The sequence below is a fragment of the Patagioenas fasciata genome, chromosome 6 (assembly GCF_037038585.1).
Source record: "Patagioenas fasciata isolate bPatFas1 chromosome 6, bPatFas1.hap1, whole genome shotgun sequence".
NCBI classification, from domain to species: Eukaryota; Metazoa; Chordata; class Aves; order Columbiformes; family Columbidae; genus Patagioenas; species Patagioenas fasciata.
In genome coordinates, this window is record NC_092525.1 from 29,475,267 (window position 1) to 29,481,710 (window position 6,444).

Here is a 6,444-nt window from a genome sequence, read left to right on the forward strand (position 1 = left end):
GGAAGGAACCAGTGAAAACTATCATCCTTAGCAACAGCAGATTTGAATGTAAAGTCACAAGCAAGGCAGGCAGTGACACAGGCAAGGGGGAGAGGCAAAATCTCTGCAGTCTCAGCAGTGGTGGGTGGGTTGTTTCCTGAAGAAATCCCCTTCCCAAGCTGCTCACTGGGGAAAACTGAACCACTTGCTTGACATCTTTCCTTGTAATAGACAACCAGTGCCTGCGTGCTACACCCTGGTTAGCACCTTTATTCTCCACATGCTCTCTCTAGTGTTGGCAAAAGGGCTGTGAAAATAGTGGGATTTCTGTGCAGACACAAAGATGAGGGGGAAGGAGAGATGGAGTTTGATGGTATCCTCCCTTACATGCCTTCTCCTGGCTCGCAGTCCTGCTTTGGCTCAGCTGTTGGTGATGTTCCGCACTGAAGGGAAGGTGATGTGAGGTGCAGGTGCTGTGGCTGAAATGTTGAAGTGAGTTCAGTCTCAGTAGCCCTGAGCCAGTGTGTTAGGCACAGGAAGGTGGGCTTGGCTCCCCCAAACTTGCACTCACGAGGTCAAGCAGAAATATGTGAAAAGAGCCTTTAAATTATACAAACGGTAACAACTGCCCCCAACAGCACCACCAATGCAGATGTCTCCTGGCAGCTAGCTGCTGGATGAAGCAGTGGTGCAGATCTCCCATAGCTTTTTCACAGCACGCTCAGCAGTGTCTTGTGCACAGTAAATCAGCGCATGCAGGGTCCTGTGCTTACATTCAGTTGGAAAGTGGGGGTGTAGCAGAAAAATGGGAGCAGTGTGGACTTGGCTTGGAGGAATGTGAACATGCAGTAGGAGGGTGAAGAAAAGATTGAAGACAGAGGAGGAGGAGAGCTTTGACAGGCCCATGACATACATTTCTTGGAGGTGGTGCCAGGCAGATTTATTCAGAATAATGTCAGGCCTGTCTCAGTGCTGTCTTGTGAAAGAAACAGAAAGCATGATTTTTCCACTGTGCAAAACTTTGCTGCACACACATTTTGCAAACTGGGATATCTGTATTGCAAAAAGGATAGAAAAGATACAGAAGAGGACCGGAAAACAGGGAAAATGAAAATGCCTGGGACTTTCCAGTTTGGAGTAAGAATTCTGAAGGAGGAGGGGATATGACTGACGTTTTCCAAATCATGAAGGCAGCTGACAGCAAACAGATGCAGAACTGCTGTTTGCCAAGTCATGCAATGTCAGAACTTCAGGGTGTGCAAACTATGAAGAGAGCAATTTAATTAAAATAATAGCTATAATAGAAAGTGAATGGTAAATTACTGGAAGCCAATGCAGCATGTTGTGGAGGATAACATAATCAACTGGCTCGAAAGGGGAATGGAAAAAATAATGGACTAAGAGTCCATAAACAAATGCTAGGGGAAATAGGCAGAAATGTACAGTATAGCATCCCTAATCCAATGGCCATTGATGCTGAGGAATCCTCAGGGAATATACTGCAGAAAGGGTCCCACTGCTGGAGACATACTGGGGTAGCTGGATCACTGGTTGGACCCAGAAGCTTATGTCTGGCCTTCTTACACCTTCTCTGAGCAATCTTGGGCCAGGCCTACTTGGAGAAGGGGCTGAGCAGTTCCTGTGCTGTTTTTCCCTCTACTGTAATCCCTTAGAAGGAATAAAAAGAGGAAAGATGTGTGGGAGAGAAAAAGGAGTCATCCTGCAATAGCACTTTGGTGCTTGTGTAGTCTTTCCTGGAAATTCACCCACAGGTTCCTGGTATCTCTCCACTGTTGGTTTTACTAGTATTTGTGATACAGATACAGACCTTGATGTCTACAGGGCTTGACTGCCCTCTCAGGGTCTCTGTTAAGTACTAAGTCATTTAAGTCAGTAGGAGTTGGCCTGTGATTTCAACAGGAACAGATTCTCTGCCAGAAACAATGAATGAATAGATAGAGCTTGTAGGGCTCACTTTAGGGGAGGCTGCTCTTGTGAAATCACAATGAAGGCCCTTGCCAGGGGATCTCCTCCCCTGTTGCCCGATTTTTGGTGTTTTCCAAGACACTTAATGATTTGGGCAGAAGCTTGTCCTATGGAGGTCTAAAGTTCACAGTGACTTCTCTTTTTATTGAAATTTACAGAAGGAATATGGTTTCTCCTTGCACTAGTTCTCATCAAGCAATATGCAAAGCCTCTGCCCTGGCAAAAAAATCAAGAACAACAGCTCCAGCCCAGCAAGCACTTTGAGAAGGGCTCAGAGACACCTGGAGGTCCAGGTAAGAGTCGCTGTCACAGGGCTTGTCTTTATGACAGGAAAGTGGTCTGTAGAGCAGTGGGCTGTGACAAGTCCAGCCAGGTTTTCCCTATGAAGTCACCTCAGGTTATAGAGATGCATTTTCCCCTGCCTGGGACTGTGCTCAGGCACACCAGTCGCCCTTGTGTCCTCAGAGCAGGGGTTTATCCCAGCAATACATACCATGCAGCAATGCTAATGCTAAAATGAGCCTGGATTTTAAAAGATGATTGCAAAACCTCACTCCCTGCAGCTAGTTCAGGGTGCGCTCTTCCTTAAAATGTAAAGCTCAAACAGAAGAAGATATGTATTTTTAAACTTCTCCAGGAATGTCTTCAAATTATTTTGTAGGTATGCTGAAGGGAACAGTTAATATATCCCATGACAGAGGTGCTGTTACATGCCGGAGATAGCACAGGAGGCTGTGTGTTTGCAGGGATACGCTCCCCCTGGTTTCAGGGACCAGCAGGGCCTGATGGTGATGTTTAAGGCTGAATGATGACCCGTTGTCTTCAGCTGCGGCAGGCCATTCAGCTTTATCGACTTGCTGCTGTGCTGGACCAGGTAACTTCTCTGGTCAGACCATGTCCCCCTGCAGGGAACCTGATTTTGAGTGGAAATTCCTCACAAGTGGTGAATATACCATTGTCGTTTATAATTAGCTGTGCTCTTTCTGTTGTATTTACAAGGCCTATTTCCTTGTCCAGCATGTCTGCCCTTTTAGTCCTTTCTCCCCACAAGATAATTGCATCCTGTAGTCAAGCCGTCTCGTATTTATTTGATAAAGAGATGGTTGTAAGCCTACCCACGTCTATAAAGCATTTTCTACAGTGGTAAATAACCCTTGTGGTCTTTTCTAAATGCCCTCCAGCACTTCAACATACACTCTACCATGTTGGAAAAGTTCTGTGTATGATCTTCCAGTGCTGTTTCTGCCAATGCCAAAGGTGATTTTGCTTCTTTACTCCTTCTCTGTGCAGCTCTGCTTCCATAAACAGCCTTTTTTTACATTTGCCACTTTTTTTTGTCAGAGAACCAGTGCGGGAAATAAAGAGTAAGTCAATTACTTATTCCCATTATGGTTTCTCAGTCCTTTGTAGTATACAGTCCCTCAGAGATGTTCTTGGTGCTGTTTTTTGAAACAGAAAGTAATGTGATACAAAGTCAAATGCCTCATGAGTACAAATACCGTAAATCTAGTTTTTCTCATAAAGCCTCTGTTCCATAAACCATGCATTTTAAAAATAAATGAGGGAAGCGGTTATGTTAGGGAAACTACCTCTCATGATCTGCTGTCTGTTCTGTGGCTCAACAGCCTTTAAGCCTCACAGTCTTTTTGGGTCTACATGCTATGTATCCTGCCACCAAAGTGTTGCAAGTTATGCTAACAGAAATAAGGGAATGCTTGTAAAAGAAGTGATGTGCTTTGCTGTTAGCTACCAGGCATCTTAGTAGTTAAAATGTATTGTTTCAAGTGCCTGGGCAGCCACTCAAGCAGGGAATCTCCTGTCTGTGTCTCTGCACTTCCCACCGAGGAGTCCTTCTGATGCTGTTGGAGTTCACAGAACGGCCAGATGTGTGTCTATGAGACACAGGGGTATGAAGTTCCCCTTACTCACTGTGTTCTTGGTTCCTCTTACTGATTCTGCTGTGTTCAAATTTCGTTGTGAGTGAAACAAGGGGCATGGTTTTTTGACAGGTTGAAAATTTACTGTTACAAGGACACCTTTTGCTTTTGTCCTTTTTAAAAAAAGCAAACATATGTTTTATGAACAGATGTGACAGAAGGTCTGGGACTCTGTGCTTATGTGACTTGAAGCAGGACAACAATGACTTTTCTTTTTTCATTGCAATAATGAAAACTATACTTGTAAGTGTTAACTGAACCAGAAAGGAGCGAATGAGGAAACCAGAATGACTTTATTGCTCTTTGCTGTGCTTAATTGTAAAAAACAGAATGTTGTGACCTAATGCTCTTGATTTTTTCTCTTAAATATTTTATATTTCCTTTGAATGAGAGGCAGATATGGGACATCTGCTCTCAGCATTTGGAAGAAATGGTGCCATAGATGTTGAACGAATCCATATTCCCAGCACATGTATCTTGTCTTGAATGCTTCCACCTATCTCAGACTGTTGTATTTTATGTTGTTCTTTCATATTTATTAAGGGCTCAGAGACTGTCGGTTTTAACAGTGATGTAACTTTGAGACACTACTACCAGTTGAGCCACAAAGCCTCTTCACTTTGGCTAGCTAAACCTAGTCGATTAAACTAGCATTTTACATTCCCATGCACTTGGTGCGCATGGAAAAAAAACAGCACTAGATCCTTCAGCAGTATTTCTAACATGCAGCTGAAGAGAGAACTTCAGAAAATAGGGCTGGAGTATTTACTGGCATTGTATCTTGACCTCCAGCTAATGGGCGTAAGCAACAAAATCTTACACAAATTGTGCGTTTGTTTGCTTGTTTCAATATCAGAAATACATATAAAATAGTTAAAACACGCGGTTTTAAAAATAACATCAAATCTGTATCTGCTATTGTTTCTACTAATTCCCTGTGCAATCAAAATTCAGGAACATTTTGTCCCTCCGTATATGTCCAAGCATCATAATAGTAGAGTAAGGCAAGACAGCACGATTCTTCATTGCTGAATTATTCATTCAGGCACTCTTATCTAAAAAGCATACAGGAATAAACTTTTTGGGGAGATAATTTAGTTTTTGTAGATAAGCTCTGGGAAAAAGGAAAGAAAAATTCCTTCTCACAAACAAAATATAAGTCCAGCATCACATTGATGTTGAGCCTTTTGTTCTAGTTCATAGTCACAATGGCCTTGGTGCTGATAACAGAGCAGGGATGGAGCAGATAGCAAGAATTTGTATTGATTAAAGAACATCCCTTCTTTCAAGAAATTGTGACAATGTTGGCATAAACCATTCTTCCCAAGTTGTCGAAGTTGAAGTGAAAAGCAAGAACATGGCAGAACAGCACTCTACTTGGTCTGCCAGCCAAAAAGTGGTATATCTGTAGAAGCAGCTAAAGAAAGGTATAGGATATAGGATAATTTATTTCCACATCTAAAAGCTGAAATTCTGTCTTCAAAATATAAGTGTAATGAAATATCCTGTTTATTAGATCTATGAACTTACTGACAGAACTTAATTCTTCTTTGTCTTGTTCCCTGTTTGTAGCAAGTATCCATCGCAGCAAGCAGTTGAAGAGCACACTTCACCAGCAGTCCACATGTAAGATGATTCCTTTTTCTGGCCTGTGTGTAGCTCACTGTTAATTCAATAGAATAGGGCTGCATAAACCGTCACAATCTGCACTTCTTTGGACATGAAAATCCACCCCCTAAAACCTGTTTTAGTTTTTGTTGGCAAAGCCCTCTTGTTGCAGAGATGAGAGCCACGTGAGGAGCTTTGAGTCATGATCAAGGCACCTGTTTAGCCTTGGGCTTGATTGAATAGCGAAGAGAAGGAAAAGACTGTGTGAGATCAATGCTGACTCACCCCCAAGGTTTCTGTAGTATTTTATGTGTGCACACACATAGTTTTGGAACCAGATCCAGGTAAGGAGGTAACAAGATGATTGTAGAAAGATCCAGGTAAGGAGGTAACAAGATGATTGTAGAAAGATCCAGTGAAAGGGAAGTGAGCTTCACTGTGATGTAGAGCATAGGAATGACCACACTAGGTCAGACCAAGCAGCAGTTAAAAGTTAATGCCTAAAAAATCCTATAAAAACATGAAGCATTGTAATATATTTTCCAAGTGCACTCCTAGCCTCAAACAGTTTTGAAGCTCAGGAGTTTCCTGAGTCAGTTTGCTTCACTGCATTTAGTAACTAGCAATGGATTTGTTTTCTATTTGTGTTGTCACTTGCAACTATGTAAATTCATAGCATGCACAGTATCTTTGTTTGCAAGCAAGTACAGCTTTGCTGAGTTTGATGTCTTGTGGTGGTATGTCTGGGAGCTTTTGAAGTTTCTATTTTATACTCTTTTGGTTTGTGTTCTTTTCAAAATGAAAGGGAGCAGGAGAAAGTTTGAGCAGCCTTTCAACACTGAGCTATCTAGATTTCCAGATATGTCTGGGACACAAGAGAATGTAGTGTGAAAAACTCTGTGCAGCATTGCCACATGCTGTCAGCAGCAGGCGG